Source organism: Humulus lupulus, chromosome 8 (genome assembly GCF_963169125.1).
Source record: "Humulus lupulus chromosome 8, drHumLupu1.1, whole genome shotgun sequence".
Lineage (NCBI taxonomy): Eukaryota > Viridiplantae > Streptophyta > Magnoliopsida > Rosales > Cannabaceae > Humulus > Humulus lupulus.
In genome coordinates, this window is record NC_084800.1 from 95,624,740 (window position 1) to 95,648,399 (window position 23,660).

The window sequence follows — 23,660 nt, forward strand, 5'->3', positions numbered from 1 at the left end:
GTTTACCAGAACCTCAAGTGTGGAAACACTTATCTGATTAGGATTGACTTAATAGTCATCCAATTAGAAGGGCAGGATTTCTTATCCTGGATACCCCAACATTGTTTGAATTCATTTGCATGCTTGAATAAAGTTATATTTGCTAGGCATGCGAGATATGATTTGATATCATGATATGACTGTTCATGAGCATGTTGAGTTTTCTTGCTAGGCTTCAGCTCACGGGTGCTATGTGGTGCAGGTAAAGGCAAGAGAAAGCTGGACCATCCTTGAGTTGGAGAGCTTAGGTGACAATGTGTACATATGCAGCTGCTCGACCGCCACGGCCAAGGTTTGAAGGAAAGGAACCAGGGCTGAACCCTGTTTTGCCGCTTAAATCGGCTGGTTGTAAATATTTTCTTGTAATAGACCTTTAAATTATATTTTCGGGATCCCAATGTATACAGTAAACGTTCTAGTGAAACGTTATATCCTAACCGAAATTTTTAATCCCTAAACCGCTAATCATACCTAGTTACACGTTTATGGCCAAATGACTCGATTAGCGAGTTTAGCACTGTTTACAATATGCACCATAGCGGTCCCTGGAGTTGGGGTGTTACAATTTTGGTATCAGAGCCTGTCAAGGTTTATGGGTTCCTGAAGACAAGCTGGGCATGTACACCCATCACTGAAGATAGCTTCTGTAATGCCCCAAATTTCCTAATAAGGTTTAGGACCTTGATTAGGAGGCCGGGAGGGCCATAATTGATTTATTATAGTATTTAATGATTATATGCATGTTTACGTGAATTATATTATTATATGATGGTGAATGCATGCATATGGGAGAATTTATTATTGTGAGGGTATTTCAGTAATTTGGCCACTGTGGGCGTAATTGTATATTTTGGGTGCATGGTTGTGATTAATTAATATAGCCACATTATAAGGTGGATTGGTTCGAGCTAATCGACATGAGACGATCATGAGATGTAAGTGTTCGGTCTAGTCATAACAAGTTTAAGTTCGGGGCTCGGGGTGAGTCTCGGGGTGAATTTAATGATTAAAGCATTACCGGGAATTCAAGGGTAATGGGATATGATTTATTGGTATTTGGGATTATTGAGAATAGCGGGAATTGGAGAGCGTTAATTATAATTAACGAGATAGGCGGGAAATGACAGTTTTACCCTCGGAAGCCTTTAGGGGGAATTTATTTGGCTTAAGGGCATTATGGTCTTTTAACCCTAAGGATATATATGACATGAAGGCTGTAGAAAATATAGAACTAAAATAGAGCCATCCTCACCCTCTCTTCCTTTCTCTCCCGTACAAACTCTCCTCCATCTTTCTTCCAAATTTTGAGAGCCATCTTGAGGTTTTGAGCTAGGAAATCAAAGGTGGCAGCTAGGGAGCTTGTTTTAGCCATTAAAGGGGATTCAAAACCATGTTTGAGGTGAGTTCCAGTTATGAATTTAATGGTGTGCTCTGTTTTTAAGCTTTGGTTTTCAGCCTTTGATTCTTGTTGGAAGTTTGGATTTAAAGGGGTTTTGATTGATGGTTAAATTGGGTTTTGATGAGGGAAGGTTATGGGTGATGTATGGAGGTTTGAATGAGTGTTTGGAAGAGGTTTTGGGCTGATTTGAGGGGCTAGTTTGAGAGGAAAAACACAGGGGAAGAACTGAGATCGCGTGTGGTGCGCCGCGGCCCTTGGCGTCTGGCAGGGGGGAGCCCTCTCTGTTTGAGGGCGCGCTGCGGCCCTTAAGGCCATTTTGACCAAAAACATGTTTTTAGCTTGGGGATTCAAGCCATAGGCCTCGGGGTTGAACCTAGTACCCGGTTAAGTGGGGATTGATGTTCCGGAGGCTAGATATTGATTTGGGAACTTATGTTGATCATTTTTATTGATGATACCTTATATTTGGTTATGAATAGGTGACCGCTAAAGGACTAAAAGTTGATCATTCTCATGGGTCGTTCTTTTAATCGTTCTAGCTCGACTTTGAGGTAAGAAAATTGCACCCTGTGTATATGTGACATGCATGGCTATTATTGATGCATGTTGGTTGGTTAACGAGAATGATATGCATGGCTATTATTGATGCATGTAGGTTGATTAATAAGTATGACATGCGTAGCTATTATTAATGCATGTTGGATTGCTGGATATTGCATATAATGCATGAGGAACATGTGATTAGGACATGCTTTGTATACTGAGTATGATATCATCCAGAGCTTGAGCCTCTGTGTTTATGCATGGTCCTAATTGTACTAATACCTATTTAGTAAGCATGTTGTATACCTTGTTTATGGATATGGAACATGTGATATATGATTGGCGGCGTGACTTACTTGTGTATGACACTGACTAGTCAGAGACCGACTCTAAAGTCGAGAATCATGCATTGAGTGGCTCTAAGGCACTAATGCTAGACCGACCCTAAGGTCGATGAATCATGCATTGAATGGCTCCATGGCATTAATGCTGGACCGACTCTAAAGTCGAGAATTGTGCATTGAGTGGCTCTAAGGCACTAATGCCAGACCGACCCTAAGGTCGATGATCACGCATTGAATAGCTCCATGGCATTAGTGCAGGATCGACCCTAAGGTCGAAGAACTTATAAGTGCTTGCCTAGTCTATGACCAGATGTTTATAGCCAAGGTATATGACCCCGGTGACTGTTTGTCACATGGATAAGGGACGCTGTCCATAGCACGACTCTAGAGTCGGGAGGAAGGTTATGTTGGTGACCATTCACCATGCACCTGTCCTGATCAAACTTATGAAAGAATCACTTATCAGTTAAGCCCTGGTGACCCTATCGTCACATGGCAAGAGGGAGCTATGCTCATTATCGTGACTTTTGGCTATTGTCACCTATTTGCTTGGACTGATAGTCCTGAATGGTTATTATGATCGTTGTTGATATTATATCATGCTTTATCATGTTTTCTTGCTGGGCTTCGGCTCACGGGTGCTACGTGGTGCAGGTAAAGGCAAGAGGAAGCTGGACCACCCTTGATTTGGAGAGCTTAGGTGATGACGTGTACATATGCAGCTGCTCGTCCGCCACGGCCGAGGTTTAAAGTGGAACTAGGGTTGAACCCTGTTTTGCCGCTTAGAACGGCCTGTTGTAAATATTTTCTGTAATAGACTCTGAAATTTTATTTTCGGGATCCCAATGTATATATTAAACATTCTAGTGAAACGTTACATCCTAGCCAAGGTTTTTAATCCCTAAATCGCTAGTCATACTTAGTTCACGATTTTGGCCAAATAACTCGATTAGCGAGCTTAGCACTGTTTACAAGGCACACCGTTACGGTCCCACGAGTTGGGGCGTTACAGCTTCACTCAGGGAATTGTAACTATTTTTGTAGTTATGTGCTTAACTACTTAAATAGATTGTAAATGCTTTACCTGCATATTGTATTAGGGAGCATGAGATTCTGATAGAGCTTGGCTCTTGACTATATGATTATATGCTCTGTGAATATATCTATGAACATGATCATTTGATTACCTGCTCCATGATTACATAATTATACTATTTGCATGCTGGAGTTGGAGGCATGGTGTGAATGATGGAAGAGCAGGGAACATGATTAATGTATGAATGTCGTGGGCATGTTTTAAGCACAGCAAGTGGTTTGTGATTGTGGTGTGGTAAGATTTATCCCGTGGGGGAAAGCTCTTGATATGCTCATTATGATTAATGGGTCAAGTTATTGACTACAGATCCAAACAACAGGTTTATAGCCAAGGCAGATAATGAGGCCTGGTGGTGGTTATACAGAGGCTGGAAATTACAGTCAAGGTATCATTTTTTCATCTGCTCCTATGAATTTTCAACAGATAGTCACAGATTTGCAATCAAGATTGCAGAGGCATGAGGAAGAGATTATGTGTCTAAAGCAACAGCGGAGTCTGTTGGGGAGCACTTCTTCCTTGGTTATGCCAGGAGTGGCATCAGCTTTGGCTCAGCCTAGGGTTGAGAGCAGATGGGAATTTCTCTGTGGAAGATTCCAGGAGTATTACCCTCCAGTGTTCGAGGGAGGCCTAGATCCATTCAGAGTTGAGAAATGGATGGCCATGATCAGTTCCATTCTTGACATTATGGGGCTGGTAGGTCACGTTAGGGTGGCTTGTGCGACATATGTATTGCGGGATGATGCCCAAACGTGGTGGGAAGTAGTGTCCCAAACACGAGACACAACTGTGATGGACTAGAAAGAGTTTAGGTAGCTGTTTAATGAAAATTATTACTGTGATGTAGCCAAGACAGCTAAGATGAATGAGTTTCTGAATATCGTTCAGGGTAAGGCAACAGTAACCGAGTATGTAAATAAATTTGATGGGTTGGCCAAGTTTTCTTTTGATTTGGTACCCACAGATGTAGCTCGGAGGGAAAGGTTTATTCAAGGATTGAATCCTGGAATAGCTCAAGGCATTAGAGCTGCCCCAATGCATGAAGTCTCTACCTTTGCTCAGGTGGTAGAGAAGGCTCTTGCCGCTGAGAGCATAAGTGATGAAAAGAAGAGTGTTAAGGAATATGGAGCTCAGATGGTAGTATCTCCACTTATTGGAGCGAGCAAGAAGAAAAGCTGGAAGGCTTATTCGACATGCACTCGGTGCAAGAGGCGTCATCTAGGAGAATGTCGAGCAAAGGCATGTTTCACATGTGGTATGGTTAGGCATATTGTGAAGAGGTGCCCTGTGTTAAGAAAGGATGAGAAAAAGGGGATAGACAGCTCGACTCCAGCTCGAGTATTTATTCCAAGGCAGTCAGAGTCTGAGACCGAGACTAGCTCCTCAGGAGTGACAGGTCAGTTTTCTAGTTTTGAGTTATGCTAATTGGTTTTGGTGCCATGTTGTTCCTTTGTTTGTTGTATATATAGAAGCATAAGGATGACATGTAGATCACATGGTCATGTTGTGATAGGAAGATGATACTGTATTGGTGACTTAAGGAATAAGTGGGGGTTGTGAGAAAAAGGACTCCTCAGTGGTTTGGATAAAGCTGGTTATGACTGGCTTTGGTTTGATCTGAGATATGGATAAATTAAGTAAGTATGGGGAAATTTTAAATGGCAAGGAAAGAATAGTATTTCTTGGGCTTGAGAGTGGAAAGCTTTGTGGCAGTTGGCACTGTGCATAGATTTGGTATGTTGATGACATCTGTATTGAGGGCTAGAGTTTTATTGCAGAGAGATGCATAAAACTCTTAGCTAGTGTGGTGGAAACCACTTAGGTTGTGCCAGTGAGATCAAGACAGACTGGACTAGTCTGTGAGTTTCTAGATGTGTTTCCAGGGGATTTGCCAGGGTTCCTTTATGTGAAAGAGATAGAATGGTGACTGGATTGGTATCAGGAATGGATTCAGTTTTAGGGCACTGTATTGAATGGGATTTGTGATTGACTTGGACAATGATTTGTGGTATTTTCTTGACGGAAATTTTCCAAGGTTAGGGAACGCCCTAGGGGCAGGAGTGTCCTTGGGTGGTAAGGATATTACAGGTGCCTTGGGAAATAGTTCTAACTCTTCTTGCATATCAGAACCAGTTAGTGGGTTGTTATGATATCTCAGTGACAAAGAAAAGTAATTGCCTACACAACATGTTGGTTAAAGTATCTGACTAGAACTAGAGTAGAATTTCTGGTGGACCCAGTGGTCAGTTTTATTGTTTGAGATTATTATCTCAGAGAAGATCAAAAGGAAAGATGGTTAAGTGAGCCACATATAGGAAAGATCGAATGGAAATCTTAGCTGGATTAGCTAAGGGTTTTGCAATATCAGGTATGCGTTTATTGTGGTGTAAGGATCGGACTTGGGATCTGATAGACATTGAGATTTATTGGGAGATTCTGGATGAATCTCATGTTACTCTTTTATTCTCTTCATTTAGGTATCATGGGAATGTGACATGATATGAAAGTTTTATAATGGTGGCCTAAGATGGAGAGGGATGTAATGGAATGCGTGGTAAAGTTCTTAGCCTATTAGCAAGCCAGATCAGAGGGTCAGAAATCAGTGAGGCCATGGTAGCCTTTGAGTGTTTTATAATGGAAATAAGAAAGCATCGCGATGGGTTTCGCGGTGGGATTGGCCAGGTTAGTGGGCCAGTATGAGTTGGCACTGAGTCAATGTGGGCCATCAGTCCAAATGAGTTTGTCTTTATCGGTAAGGATAAGTGACACAACCGATCAGTACTCAGATCTCTTTGAGGGAAGAAGAGAGTTATTCAGTGTTGAAAAGGTATCTTATGAAATAAGGTATGATAGAGTGTATTCGTCACCCATGTGTTGGAATGAGATGGGAGAGATGTTATATTTGGATCATGAGATGGTTCAAGGGACCATTGAGACTACTAGAGGTTGGAGCTTCGATGCTCACTTCTCATAGTAAATGGAAAAGTTTTGCTGAATTGAAAAGCAGGAACATAGAGTTCCAAGTAGAAGGTTATGTCTTCTCCAAAAGTATCACCATGGAAAGGGGTGATGGGTTAAGGGCAAGTTGAGCTCTACAAAAGTATAACAGTTTGAGTCCTGAATAGGACTGGTCATGTTGACTTGATTCGATCATGTTTTGGTACTGTCAAGTATATACAGTGTATTTTGTATTTACATGCTGTGAACATGGGTTGAAAGAAACTCATGAGTTGAGTTATGGGAATTTGGAGACTGAGGCTAAGTTATCTTGAAAAGAATAGCTAGTCTAGATATGAGACAAAAAGAATAAGGTTCTGAGGAACAAAGTGTACCTTGAGTCAAGGTATGTTGCAGAAACAATGAGGTCGAGGGAACGACCTGGGAAAACTGGAATTAGTTGTGTGGAATTAATATTCCGGCAGTGTGGATAAATTTCGAGGACGAAATTTCTGTTAGGAGGGGATAATTGTAATGCCCCGAAATCCCTAATGTGGTTTAATGGCTGGATTAGTAGGCCGGGAGGGCCATACTTGTTTAATTATGCCATTAAATGAATATATGCATGTCTATGTGAATTATATTATAATATGATGTTATATACATGCATGTGGGTCCACAACTGTTTATTAAACTGTTTTGGCAATTTTGGCCGTTTAGAGCATAATTGTGTATTTGGGTGCATTTTGTGATTCATGAATGAGATCCCATCATTATGGAGATATATTCAAGCTATTTGGCATGAGACGGTCATATGTAATGGATTAGCGGTTTTGTCATAACGGGGTCAATTATTGGGTAATAAGAATGTTTATTTGATGATAAATTGGGAGTATTTGAGATCAGGAGGAAATTCTGGAAGTTTTGACTATAATATCCTCGGGGGTGTTTTCGGGACCCCGAGCACTAGGTTTTATTTGAGGTTACTTAAGCTTGAAGTAGCTTGTCAGATAGAACCGTACGTTAGAAAACATTTCCTCTCTCCTTCGTTAGCTCATTTTACCGTTCGAAGCCTTTTTGAAGAAATCTTGAGTTCTAGGAGTCGGAATCAAGTAAGGATCGAGGCATAGTGATCCTAGGAAAGATTAGAAGCGTCTTAATCAAAGGATTTTATGGAAAACAACTCAATTGAAGGTAATCTAAGTTTAAGTTTTGAGTTTATAGAGTTTCTAAGCTTTGAATTGGATTTTGTGAATCGTTGAGTTTTTAGTTCGTTTGAACCTTGGGTTTTAATGGTTTTGGACCATTGGGAAGCTTGGGAACTTTGATTTGATGATTGGGTAATGTTTAGGTATGTTTTGGAGGATTTGGAAAGTTGAAAAGTCGAGTTTGGGTGTGTTCTGGGTTGGGCGCCACGACCCAGTTCTTGGAGAGTCGCGGCCATAGCTCGAAGAAGCAGGTGGGCGGTTTTGTGCTTGCTGGGCACCGCGACCCTTGCTTCAGTGATGGCTGGGGGCCGCGGCCCAAGGTGCCAGGGCTGCAGCCCTTGAGCAGGGTTGAGCCCGTTTGAGTGTTTTGGCCGCAGGAACATGGTTTTAGGCCTCAAGATCACTCTTACTACTTAGATTAGTTTAGATTGATGTCCCAGAGGCTAGATATTGGTTTGGGAACCTATATTGTTCATTTTATTGATGGTGTCCCATGTTTGGTTATGGTTAGGTGACCGCTAAAGGACTCAAAGTCAGATCGTTCTCAAGGGTCATTCTTTTATTCATTCTAGCTCGAATCAAAGGTAAGAAAACTACACCTCATATGTGACATGCATGGTTATTCTTGATGCATGTTGGATGTTTAAATGTAAACATTGATAGCATAATGAATGCTTGACAATCTTGCTCATTTGCATATGGTTATTATTGAGGCATGCTGAATGATTAAGTGTGATGCATGAGAAATATGTGATTAGGGCATGCCATGAGTATTAACTGTGAGATTGATCAGAGCTTGAGTCTCTGTGTTTGTGCATGATCATAATTATGCTAGCAACTGTTAAGTAAGCATGTTAAATGCCCTACGTTTGAATATTCAACATATGACATATGTTTGGTAGCAATGCTTACTTGTGCATGGTACTGACTCATTAGTCAAAATTGGCAAAGGTGTTAGTATCAACTGTGAAGCTGTGACTCATTAGTCAGGTTCAGCAGTGGTACTGGGCACTGGTCACACGGTGCTGACTCATAAATCAGGACGGCCTTAGCGTGTTCAACGCAAGCCAATAAAGATTAGATCTAATCGATATCTGCATTGGATGACTCAAAGAGCATTAATGCCAAACCGACCTCAAGTTTGATGAATATTATAAGCGCTTGTGTGGCTTACCCATCAGTCACTCATCTGTTAAGTTAGAGACTTACCTATCAATCTCTCATCTGTTTAAGGCTAGTGGCTTACCTAGCAGCCACTCTTCTGTTTAAATTAGTGACTTGCTTGTCAGTCACTCAGTATGGTTTTCTAGAACCTCAAAGTGATATTCAATCATCTGTTCAAAGCTATAAGCTCTGTATGATCATTTTGATCATCATATGCATGGCCTTGGGTGCTGAGCCCCGTAGTGACTTGCTTACTGGTCACTCAGTATGGTTTACCAGAACCTCAAGTGTGGAAACACTTATCTGATTAGGATTGACTTGATAGTCATCCAATCAGAAGGGCAAGATTTCTTATCCTGGATACCCCAACATTGTTTGAATTCATTTGCATGCTTGAATAAAGTTATATTTGCTAAGCATGCGAGGTATGATTTGATATCATGAGCATGTTGAGTTTTCTTACTAGGCTTCGGCTCACGGGTGCTATGTGGTGTAGGTAAAGGCAAGAGAAAGCTGGACCATCCTTGAGTTGGAGAGCTTAGGTGATGATGTGTACATATGCAGCTGCTCGACCGCCACGGCCGAGGTTTGAAGAAAGGAACCAGGGCTGAACCTTGTTTTGCCGCTTAGATCGGCTGGTTGTAAATATTTTCTTGTAATAGACCTTTAAATTATATTTTCGAGATCCCAATGTATACAATAAACGTTCTAGTGAAACGTTATATCTTAACCGAAATTTTTAATCCCTAAACCGCTAATCATACTTAGTTACACGTTTATGGCCAAATGACTCGATTAGCGAGTTTAACACTGTTTACAATGTGCATCGTAACGGTCCCTGGAGTTGGGGCGTTACAGCAGAAAAGTAAATTCTCCCAATATTCCCTCCTAAACATTCTAACCTCAAATATATCTCCAAATATTTATTTTCATAACCCGAAAACGCAATAAAATATCTAGTACCCGAAATACCTCTCGACTCGCCCCGAGTCGGGTTTTCGACCCCGTTATGACTTTCTAGCTAACTGCTCCCTAAGACTGTCTCGGATCGTGCAACACAGATATATCACAAATATATCATAATAATCACATTTATGCCCTCAACAGGCTAAAATTAAAAACATGCCCCTAATAACCAAACGGGGCTTACATACATATTTAATTCACCTAAACATGCATTTATAATCACATATTCATGAAATTCACACATTAGCACATTAAATCACTTATTTCCCTCTACGCACTCTAATCAAGGCCCTAAGCCTTATTAGCAAATTTGGGACGCTACAACTATCCCCTCTTTACAGAAATTTCATCCTCGAAATTACCTGAAAACCTCGGGATACCGCTCCCGCATCTCTGATTCAAGTTCCCATGTCGCCTCTTCAACCTTGCTGTTCCTCCACAGAACTTTCACCAAGGCGATGGTCTTGCTTCACAAGACTTTATCCGTCTGATTGAGAATCTGAACCGACTTCTCCTCATAAGATAAATCCTGGTCCAGCTACAAATTCTCATAACTCAGGACATGCGTCGAATCTGATACATACTTCCGGAGCATGGGCACGTGAAAAACATCATGAAACCCTAATAAGGCTGAAGGCATCGCCAGTCTGTAAGCAACCTGTAACACCCTAAACTCCAGGGACCGTTACAGTGTGCCTTATAAACAGTGCTAAACTCGCTAATCGAGTCATTTGGCCAAAATCGTGTAACTAAGTATGATTAGCGGTTTAGGGATTAAAATTTTTGGTTAAGATATAATGTTTCACTAAAACGTTTACTGTATACATTGGGATTCCAAAAATATAATTTAAAGGTTTATTACAAGAAAAAATTTACAACCAGCCATTCTAAGCGGCAAAACAAGGTTCAACCTAGTTCCTCTTTCAACCCTCGGCCGTGGCAGTCGAGGAGTCGCATATGTACATATCGTCACCTAAGCTCTCCAACTCAAGGATGGTCCAGCTTTCTTTTGCCTTTACCTGCGCCACATAGCACCCGTGAGCCAAAGCCCAGCAAGAAAAATCAATATGCTCATGAACAGTCATATCATGGCATCAAATCATATCTGGCATGCCTAGCAAATATAGCTCTATTCAAGCATGCAAATAAATTCAGACAATGATGGGGAATCTAGGATAAGAAATCATGCCCTCTTGATTGGATGACTATCAAGTCAATCCTAATCAGATGAGTGATTTAACACTTGAGGTTCTAGTAAACTATACTGAGTGACTGACAAACAAGTCACCATGGGGCTCAGCACCCACAGCCATGCCAATGATGATCATTATGATCATACAGAGCTTATAGCCCTGAACAGATGAGTGAATATCACTTTAAGGTTCTGTTAAACCATAATGAGTGATTGACAAACAAGTCACTACGGGGCTCAGTACCCACAGCCATGTGACGAAACTTCCACCTAGACTTTCTGGCAATGACTTTAATCAGATGAGTGACTGTTGGGTAAGTCATTCGAGCTCAACAGCCATAGCCATGTGACTAAACAGTCACTGGGGCTCTCTGGCCCTGGCTCTAAGTGACTAGCCTTTGGCAAGACAAGCGCTTTTAGTTTTCATCGAACTTGAGGTCAGTCCGACATTAATGCTCATTTGAGTCATTCAATGCAGATGTCGATTAGATCTAATCTTTATCGGCTTGTGTTAAACACGCTAAGTCCATTCTTGACTTTTTAGTCTTTACCAGGTGACCAGTGCTCAGTACTACTGTCAAACTTGACAAGTAGATCACAGCTTCATAGTTAATATTGACACCATTGCCAATTCTGACTAGTTAGTCAGTGCCACGCACAAGTAAGCAATGATATCATGCATATATCATATGTCAAATATTTAAATGTAGGGCATTCAACATGCTTACTTAACAATTGCTAGCATAATTATGATCCTGCACAAATACAAAGACTCAAGCTCTGATCAATCTTATATTCAACATTCATGGCATACCCTAATCACATGTTTCTCGTGCATCACATGCATTGCATTTAAACATCCAACATGCATCAAGAATAACCATGCATGTCACATATGGGGTGTAGTTTTTTTACCTTTGGTCCAAGCACAAGTTACCAATAAATGAACCACAAGCACGATCCTGATTTCAAGCCCCTAGTGATAACCTAGTCACAACCATAATATAAAACCTTATCAAAATGAGTAAATAAATACTTCCAGACCAAGTCCTAGCCTTCGAGACGTCAAATCCTACCAAACCGGGTAGTAAGATCGATCCCGAGCCCTTAGGTTTAAGCTCCCATGATTAAAAACCCATTTTGGCCATTTTTCCCCTTTTGAGTCGCGACCCCAAACATTAGAGCCGCAGCCCCACTCAAGTCAGGCCCAAAAATCTTCTCTGACAGCAATTAGAGCCGCAACTCAAATAGCCCAGCAGCCCCAAACCACCAGCTTCTTCAAGCTTGAGCCGCGGTGCCCAAGAAAAGAGTCGCGACTCAACCTCGAACCCAGCCAGAAAACCTCAATTTCTTCATTTAAAAACCTTCCAAAAACCTACCCAAACATATCCAAATCCCAAAATCAAAGTTCCCAAACATCCCATGATCCAAAACCAACAAAACCCAAGCCTCAATCAAATAAAAAACTCATCAAAACACAAAATCCAATTCAAGCTTAAAAACTTTAAAAACTTAGAACTTAAAACTTGAATTACCTCCGATTGAGTTGTTCCCAACTAAATCCTCTGGCTAATAAGCTTCTAATCTTCCCTAGGATCGCTATGCCTCGATCCTCGCTTGAATCCAAGTCCTAGAACTCAAGTTTCCTTCGAAAATGCGATCGGGAGACGAATATGGAACTTAGAGGGAGAGAGAACTTACTGAACGTTCTTTTTATTTCTTAAAAGGTTACTTCAAGCTTAAGTAGCCTCAAACAAAACCTAATGCTCGAGGCCTTGAAAACGTCCCCGGGGGAAAAATAGTCAAAACCTCCAGAATTTCCCCCTGATCTTACTAACTTCCAATTTATCATCAAATTCTTATTCCCATTACCTAATAACTCGGTAATACTCTAAAAACCCATTGACTCACTTCGAGTCAAGAATAATTCCCGTTGTGACTTTCCCACTAACTTACCTCCTAGGATCGTCTCCTGCTGAGTAACCCTAGCGTAACCAAATAATAATACAGCACCACACACATATCACACATATGCCAAATATGCCTGAAATGGCCAAAATATGATAATCACCCAATTAATCAGAAATGGGTTCACATGCATATTTAATACACCTAAACATGCATATTATCATTAAATAGCATAATAAATCAATTATGGCCCTCCCAGCCTCCTAATCAAGGTCCTAAACATTATTAGGAAATTTGGGGCATTACACTACCTCTCCAACCCGTTCCAAAATCTCAAAGGGGCCAACAAACCTAGGGCTCAGCTTGCCTCGAACATCAAACCGTTTCACTCCCCTCAAAGGTGAAACCCTAAGGAACACATGGTCACCGACCTGAAACTCTATGCTTCTGCGTTTCAAGTTTGAGTAACTCTTCTGGCGACTCTGGGAGGCGAGCATTCGAGCTCTAATCTTTTCAATCGCCTCGTTGGTCAACTGAACCATCTCAGGACCTAAGTACCTCCTCTCACCCGTTTCATCCCAATGAATAGGTGATCTGCACTTCCTCCCATACATCATCTCATATGGAGCCACTCCGGTAGTTGCCTGATAACTATTATTGTACGAAAATTCAATCAAAGGGAGATACTTGCTCCAAGATCCCCCAAAATATAGCACACAGACTCGTAGCATGTATTCCAGTATCTGAATCGTCCTCTCAGACTATCCATCTATCTGAGGATGATAAACAGTACTAAATTGCAACTACGTGCCCATAGCCTTCTGCAGACTCTCCCAAAACTTGGAGGTGAATATGGGGTCCCTGTCGGATACTATCGACCTCGGAGCCCCATGAAGTCGAACAATTTCCTTCACATATAACTTAGCATACTGCTCAACAGTATAAGTCATCCTGACAGGTAAAAAGTGGGTGGACGTGGTATACCTATCCACAATCACCCACACTGAGTCATGCTATCCCACGGTCTTCAGCAAACCAACCACGAAGTCCATGGTGATATCTTCCCACTTCCACTCTGGAATCCCTAGAAGCTGCAGTAACCCCGCTAGCCTCTGATGTTCAGCCTTTACCTGTTGACAAGTTAAGCACTTGACCACATAATTCACCACATCCCTCTTCATGCTTGACCACCAATACAAGGCTCTCAAATCTTGGTACATCTTTGTCGTACCTGGATGTAAGGAATAGGGAGTGGTATGCGATTCATCCAAGATCTCTCACCGAATATCAAAATCCATCGGAACACAGATCTGACCCTTGTACTCAGTAACCTCATCTCCGAGATAGAGAAGTCCTTAGCTACTCCGATTAAGACATTCTCTCTGTGCCCTCTCATCTGGGAATATTTCCCCTACGCCTCCTTGATCCTCTCAAGGAGTGTAGACTAAAGAGTGATGTTGGCTAACCAACCAACCACCAACTCTATACCCGCTCTAGTCATCTCCTCAGCTAGCTTATCAGATATCTATCTCAAACTGAACAACTGTCCTGGGCCTCTCCGACTCAATGCATCAGCCACAACATTAGCCTTCTGAGGATGAAATAGGATATCACAATCATAATCCTTTACCAACTCTAACCACCATCTCTGTCGCATATTCAGATCCTTCTGAGTAAAGAAGTACTTCAAACTCTTATGGTCGGTGTATATCTCGCACTTCTCACCATACAGATAATGTCTCCAAACCTTAAGTGCAAATACCACCGCTGCCAACTCCAAATCATGTGTGGGATATCTCTACTCATACTCCTTTAACTGTCTCGATGCATAGGCTATCACCTTTCCAGCTTGCATCAGCACACACCCTAAACCCTGTCTGGAAGCATCACAATAAACCACAAACTTCTCATTGTCTGTCGGCAAACTCAACATTGGAGCGGTGATCAGACGCTGCTTCAGTTCCTTGTTCTCACATCTGTCCATCCAAACATACTTGTCAACAGCATAACTATCCTGGGATACCCCTCAACAAACCGCCGATAATATCCTGCCAATCCCAGAAAACTCCTAACTTCAGGAACACTGCCCGGTCTAGGCCAATCTCTCACTGCCTCAATCTTACTTGGGTCAACCAGAATCCCCTCCTTACTAACAATATGGCCCAGAAATGTGACTTGCGGTAGCCAAAAACTCTCACTTGCTGAACTTAGCATATAACCTATGCTCCTTCAACTGCTGCAATACCAAACGTAGATGTTGCTCATGCTCTGTTTCTGACTGAGAGTACACCAGAATGTCATCAATAAACACAATCACAAACTTGTCTAAGTATTCCTTGAAAACTCTATTCTTCATGTCCATAAAAGCTGTTGGGGCATTGGTTAATCCAAAGGACATAACCAGGAATTCATAGTGTCCATATCTCGTGCGGAAAGTGGTATTTGGTATGTCCTCTTCTTTGATCTTTAACTGATGGTAACCTGACCAAAGATCAATCTTGGGAAACACTGTCTTTCCCTGTAGTTGATCAAATAAATCGTCGATCCTAGGTAGTGGATACTTATTCTTAATGATCAACTTGTTTAGCTCCCTGTAGTCAATACACATCCTAAGAGATCCATCATTCTTCTTGATGAACAACACTGGAGCACTCCATGGCGAGAAACCGCTTCTGATGAAGCCCAAATCCTGTAACTCCTGCAACTGAATCTTCAACTCTGCCATGGCCATTCTGTAAGGTGTCCTAGATATTGGCTCCGCCCCTGGCGCTAACTCTATAACATACTCAATCTCTCGCTGCAGCGGCAACCCTAGCAGGTCTGCTAGAAATAAATCTAGAAACTCATATACCAATTTGGTCTCACCCGGTCCAACTGACACAACCCTAGAGGTATCCACAATGTTCGCTAGGAATCCTATGCAACCTTCCTGCATCAGGTCTCTAGCCTTCAGTGTTGAAATCATAGGTACCCGCGGTCCACTAACTATCCCCACAAATACAAAGGGTACCTCCCCTTCTTATTCAAAAGTCACCATCTTGCGCTTGCAGTCAATCATCGCCCCATACTTCGATAACCAATCCATCCCTAGAATTATATCGAAGTCATCCATCACTAGCTTAATCAGATCAACAGACAACTCCCTACCATCTATCTTTACTGGCAATGCTCTAACCCATCTCCTAAAGACCACCAGTTCCCTAGTTGGCAACAAAGTCTGAAAACCCCTAGCATACAAAACACTAGGTCTACACAGCTGATCTATCACTCTAGCAGACACAAATGAATGAGTAGCTCTTGAGTCAATCAATGCAGTATAAGAAGATCCAGCACTAGAAATCTAACCTGTCACAATAGAGGGGCTAGCCTCCGCCTCAGTCTGAGTCAAGGTGAACACTCTGGCAAGAGCGAGACTATCACCCTGCTTCAACTCCTCTTTCCTGGCTTGTGGGCAGTCCTTCTACAGATGATTGGCACTCCCACAGATAAAGCAGGACCTAATCCTACACTCTCCCTGATGTTGTTGTCTGCACTGTGGACACACTGGAAAACTCCTCCAGTTGTCACCTCCGCCTTGGCGGCTGCAAAAAGCACCCTGTGCCATCCTATCCGAGCTAGGAGGAACAAAAGAATCTGGGGCCTTTCTCTTCTGCTCACCGGAGCCATTACCCCAGCTAGATCCAATAAAAGCAGGCACCGTCCTCTTGGCATCGCGCCTAACTGCGCTCTCTCTCCAAATATGATCCTCGACCCCCTCAGCTGTAAGGGCCTTGTCCACGACCTGGGCATAAGTAGTAGTCTCTGGATCCAAGGTAATATTCACATCATGGGCGATCATAACATTCAATCCCCGCACAAATCTATCCCTTCTTGCCGCATCCGTCGGCACTAAATCCGACGCAAACTTCACCAACCGGTCAAATCTCAAAGCATACTCAGCAACTGTCAACCGGTTCTGAGTCAGGTTGATGAACTCGTCAACCTTCGTAGCTCGAACTGCAACACTGTAATATTTCTCATTGAAGATGTTTCTGAACTCTTCCCAAGTCATATCTGCCACATTCCTCCTCTGAATCACTACATCCCACCAGATGCGGGCATCCTCTCTGAACATGTAGCTGGCACAAGCTACCCTCTCGTTCCCTTCCACCCTCATAAAATCCAAGATGGAGGAAATCATATTCATCCACTGCTCTGCCCGCAGTGGGTCTGGTCCACCCTCGAAGGTGGGAGGATGCTACTTTCTGAACCTCTCATACAAAGGTTCCCACCTGTTCTCCACAACAGGCTGAACCGGCACTGACATCACAGCCTGTTGAACTGACAACCTAGTGGCCTGAGGAGGGGCCTGCCGCCTCAACTTTCGAAGTTCTTCCTCTGTTCGTTGCAGTCTCGCTTCCATTTCGGCAAACATCTGTTACCAATTCTGTGGGGCAGGTAGAGGGTCCTAACCCTGGTTGTCATCCTTGGTCCTACTGCCGCAGAGTCTCGATGATTGTCGAGGCATCTCAACAATATGCCTGCAATCAACGACGCCGCTCATCAGGCATGATAACAACATCCAAAACCACCTCCCAATCACAACAGCCAACCACAAACAACAGTCCACATAACATACAAATAACATATAACACTCAACAGGCCATCCCTGACATCATGCATATGTTAATTCATTCATCATGCTCTATATAAAATATGCAGGCAAACAGAGTAGCTAAGCACATAGTCAAGCATAGAATTCAATCATTACCAACCAACCCTGAGTTGAGCTTGTCACTGACAGCGAGCGTACATGTTCGGTCAATCTCCAGGAACCATAAACCTTAGCTCGCTCTGATACCAAGTTATAACGCCCTACTTCCTTAGAGTCGTTACTAAGTGAGTTTAAAACGTGCAATTAACTCGCTAATCGAGGTTTTAAGACAAAAGTGTAGTTAAACCATAACAAAAATCACATACTTTAAAAATATATCCATTCATTGAAAATTATAAGCGTTTAACATTTGGGATCCCAAAATACTATTTAGAAATGTTTACAACTCAAAAATATAATTAAAGTCGACTAAACGAAAAAATTAGGTTTAATACAAACATCTCCCAAAAATAACCCTGGCCGTGGCAGCTAGGCAAGCCAAACATGTACGCATCGCCTCACACTCTCCGTACTCATGGTTGGTTAACTCTCCTCTTGCCCTTACCTGCACCATAGAGCACCCGTGAGCAGAAGCCCAGCAAGAAAACTCACACAAGCAGATAACATATGCATATCAATCATTCAACATATAATCAAGCTGCCAACATGCTAAACACATACGGCCATGCCGTCCCAGGTGCTTTACCAGGTTCTGGGTTCGCAGTCTACACCGTGAGGATATCCCAGGTATCCTTTAGGGTCTCACCCTGGCAACTCGCACTCCGCGTGCTAAACGCTGCTCCCGGCCACTTGCCGTACTCGATCTTGTCGTTTCTAGCCTTCGCCATTCCCAGCCCTCGTCGTTCCCAGCCCTCACCGTTCCTGGCCCTCGCCGTTCCCAGCCCTCGCCGTTCCCGGCCCTCGCCATTCCCGACTCTTGCCGTTCATTCACACATGTATGCACACATAGTATAATTAAGCAAATACTTAAACACGTATAACACATAATTAATGGGACTACGCCCTGCAAGACAATTATATAGGGTCGTGCCCTGCAACACAAACTATAGGGCCTCGCCCTGCTCTATGGGTACAACAGTTTCTTACTTGTGTCCCGAGCTTTCCATTCACCGATGTCCCGAGCACAGTCCCCTAGTTCGAGCCTCGCTGAAACCCTAGTCACAGCGCATCAACAATATCCATCCAGCAAGTTCTAATCCATTAAATAACTTTGGGTTACCTTTCTAATCCCCGAAGCCTTGAATTATATCAATCTGGGTGAGAAAATCCATCTCGAGCCTTAACAATTGGGTTTCCAAGCCAAAAACCCACAAAACACCCAACATTTTGAACTAGGGTCGCGGCCCAACCCTTAAGGGTCGTGACATGCCTCAAAACAGAGACAAAACACCTCCCTGGAAGGAGACACGGGTCGCGGCATGCTTAGCCAAGCGCTGCGGCGCGCTTCAAGATCAGAGGCATCCCTAGGCCTCGCGTGCACACGGGCCGCGGCATGCCCCTCCTAGGGCCGCAGCTCGACCTGCAAACCTAGAAAACCAGCCTTTCCTTCAAGTTCTTCCTCGAGCATAATCCTATTTCTCATACCCCAAACTTCAGCCAACCCCAGAATTAAGTCTAGAATTCATATCCATATGGCCTAAACATCCCACCAAGCTCATAAACTAATTCTTACACCCATAAACATACAAAACCAATCTTGAGCACCAATCCATGCATGCCTAAGTTCTAGCAATCAAACCAGCAGAATTTTAGCTTGTTCATCAAGTTAAAAGCTTACCTTTGAGCTTGATTAAATCCCTGAATTACTCCTCTAAGTTCCAGATTCTAGCCCCCAAAGTCAGCTTTGAATTCCTCCCTTGATCCTAAAGAAAATCAGCTTTCTTTTTCCTTCCTCTCCTAGTTGCTTTCCTCCAGAGTTTTCAAAAACAGAAAGTTCAAGTATATGCCCCGTAGTAAAAACGTGAAGAATTTCCCTTCAGCCTCAAGTCTATCCACCCTTTAAGCCAAATTACCCTTTTGCCCCTTAAACCTATCCTTAACCCTTAAGTAATCCCAAGGGTAATTTAGTCATTTTCCAAATCCCGTTAAGTCCCCGAGGGCAGAATAGTAAATTCCCCCAATATTCCCTCCTAAACATTCTAACCTCAAAATATATCTCCAAATATTTATTTTCATAACCCGATAACCCAATAAAATATCTAATACCCGAAATACCCCTCGACTCGCCCCGAGTCGGGTTTTCGACTCCGTTGTGACTTTCTAGCTAACCGCTCCCTAGGACTGTCTCGGATCGTGCAACACATATATATCACAAATATATCATAATAATCACATTTATGCCCTCAATGGACTAAAATTACAAATATGTCCCTAATAACCAAACGGGGCCCACATGCATATTTAATTCATCTAAACATGCATTTCTAATCACATATTCATCAAATTCACACATTAGCACATTAAATCACTTATTGCCCTTCAGACACGCTAATCAAGGCCCTAAGCCTTATTAGCAAATTTGGGACGTTACAATATTCCCTTAATCTAAATCCCCTCTAACTCTACTCCCACAAACCCAAATACCAAACACCCCCTAATATAATATAGAGTAAATGGCTCCTAAAATACTCAATGTTTTCAAAATGTTGCACTTTTATACCCAATCTTTTTTTTTTGCGGTAGATATACTTAATGTCTTCAAAATGTTACACTTTTATACCCACACTTTTTTTTGGCGGTAAATATACCTAATTTTTTTAAAATTTTGTACTTTCATACCTATTTTTTTAAATTATTTTGAGAAATAATAGAAAAAGTGAAGGAACAATATAGGATTTTAGTTATTTTTAAAATTTTAAATTATTTTCACTTTCAAAATAATAATAATAAAAAATATTAGTAAAATTAATCAAAATAATTAAACTTATATTTTTCCTTTATTTTTTTTAAAACTTATATTTCAAATTGATGAAAATATATAAGTTTTTAATTATTGTTATCTTGAGAAAGAATAGAAAGAGAAAATAATTTAAAATTTAAAAAATAATTAAAATCATATATTTTTCATTCACTTTCTTATTATTTATCAAAATAATAAAAAATAGGTATAAACGTACAACATTTTAAAAATATTGAATATATTTATCACAAAAAAAATTGGATATAAAAGTGCAATTTTTTTTTTAAATATTAGATATTTTAGCTGTAATATACCTTTTTGTGCAAATTTCCAAAATATAATAAAAAATTATCTAAAAAAAATTTAAAAATATAAGCCGCAAATGTCACAACTAAAAAGGACATGACTGCATTATTTAATTACAGGAAATTTGCGGCAATAATACTTATGTAGTTAAGTTTGTTGCACTTAAATACTTATGTAAAAAAATTGGCAGCAATAATGCCTACCGTTAATGTTTTGGTGCAGTCGTTGGTCCCTAATTGTTAAGTCTAACCAGGGACGTACGTGGCTGCCACGTGATTGCACCTAATTTGTCTTTTTTAATTTATTAAATATATTAAAAATCATTAAAAAATCTAATCATTTCTAATTTTTAAAAAGTTAAAAATAGAAAATAAAATAAAAACAAAATATTTTTTTTCTTAATTTCTTTTTCTCCCCTGTTCTTCTCCATGTTATTCATTGGAATGAAAAAAAAATGTTTATCTTCATCCTTTCAACCTTGCTCCTGGATTGGAGCTAACATTTTCTAGGTTTCGGGTCCCATTCATCCAACACTCAAGAACATAAATAGAACAAATTTATATTCTAAGATTTTCGAAGCAATTTTTTTTTTTTTGCAATCAAGATCAATCCTAAACTACACATAAAATCAAAAAAAAAAAAATAATCTATTAAGTGATAATCACAAAATCACAGACCCACCCAGCCATTAATGAGAAGCATGTGCTCAAGCAAGAATGCAGTGGCTTGAGAAAATCTAGAACCTATCAAATGAATAGAAACACAAGCATATTAACATCATAAATTGGGGTTCAGATCAGCTTTCCTAACATTGAAATGCTTTCAAACCTTACGAAGAGTAGATGCCTATTGCAAAAGATGTTGCATTGTAGAGTCTTTAAAGCCTAATATTTGAAGCTTCTGTCGCCTCCCTTTGCCTAGGTCCACCCAACCATTATGTTGTACATCGTGAAGCTTATGTTGCTTGTCAACCAGCCATGGCGTCGATGACCTCCAAGCACGCCCAAATCACTGTCGACCCATAGACCTAAATATTTAATTTCTCTCGTTGTCTAGATTTTTGTTGACCCAAAGACCCAAATGCCAAAATCCTCCAAGATGCTGAAGAAGAGTCGTCAAAGAAGACTCGAAGAAGAAGAATTGTCGAAGAAGAAATAAGCTTTTTTTTTTCTTCTTTTTTTAATCATACTATTTCTTTTAAAATTTGTTTTTTTTTAAGATAAGATTAGTTTATTTTTTTTGTTAAGTTTGATTAGACTTTTATTTAAGTTAAATTTAGCCTTTAGATTTTATTTTAATTTAATTAACAAATATATCTTGTTTTTAATTAAATTTTAGATTTTTTTATTATATTTTAAATTATTTAAATTTTAAAAATATTTAATAAATTAAAAATTAGAATAAATAGCATTTTTGCCCCCCGAACTATGACCATTATATGATTGTGCCCCCTGAATAATTCGCGATGTTAAAAATTCCCTCCGAACTATGCACGTTACTAAAATATGGGACTTCTGTTAGATTTCGTCTTATGTGGCCAACAGATTGATGACGTAGCATATTGTTTGTTGATGTGGCAGTCCATATGTAGAATAATTATCAATTTTGCCCCCCGAACTTTGACCATTACCAAATTATACCCCTTTTATAAAAAAAATATATATATGTTTTTTCTTAAAAATAATAATTAATTCCTTGATAAATAAATTTTTTTAATTATCAACAAATAACTCTTTTTTTACTTTTTCTTAAACAATATTAATTAAAACTATTTTAGAATGAACATTTAAAATAAATACTAAAACAAAGAAAAAACTTTTAATTAAAGAGGTGGATAAAAGACTTAAATAAATAAATACAAATTTTAATTTAAGAAGAGGACATAGGGGAAAAAACTTTATTTTAGGATTTATTTTTTAATTTTTATATTAACATAGATATTGTTAAAAAAAAAAAGTAAAAAAAAATTTATTTGCTATTAGTTAGATTTTTATTTTTTGAGTATTTTAATTTTATTTAATTAATTTGAAACTTTTAATATTGATTATTTTTTTAATCTTTTAAAATGATTTTTTTTATTTTTAAGAATTTAATTATCAATTTAAAAAAAAAATTAGTCTTAATAAAAATGGTACAATTTGGTAGTGGTCAAAATTCGGGGGCAAAATTTCTAATTATTCTACACATGGCACTGCCACATCAAGAGACAAAATGCTACATCATCAATTCGTTAGCCACCTAGAACGAAATCTAATCGAAATCCTATATCTATATATATATATATATATATATAAAGGAGAGTTTCAAAGAGATGATGTGACACTCTAAAATTACTCCAAACTATTTTTTCTATTTACTCCTTAAATCTAATTTTTTTATTCATTTTTATTAATAAGGAGATGATGTGTCATTCTAAAATTACTCTAAACTATTTTTTTTATTTTCTCCTTTAATCTAATTTTTTATTTATTTTTATTAATAATTATTTAAACTTTATTTTTTTAGATATTTAAATAAGATATTTTTTTAATTAAATACCTAATAAACTAACAAAAAATAAAATAAAACAAAAACTACATTAAACTTTATTTTTTTTATATATTTAAATAAGATATTTTTTGAATTAAATACGTAATGAACTAACAAAAAATAAAATAATAAAAAAAACTACAAATATATACTACATAATATACTAATAAAATAACATCTTTGAAGCAGTATATAAAAGATTATCCAAACGAGTAATCAACATTTTGATAAAACACAAGATCCACGAGTTAATTTTAAAAAATAAAGGGTCCAAAAGGGTAATCAGCTAAAATACAAAGTCCAAAATGGTGTGTATATATAGTTTACTTTCTATAAAGAATTTTTAACACTTTGAATAAATACATAGTCCAAAGGTTAATTTTTAAAAATAAAGAGTCAAAACAAGTAATCGGCCAAAGTATAGTGTTCAGATAACCAATCTATCTATTCCTATTTTTAACATCTTGACAAAACTTGAG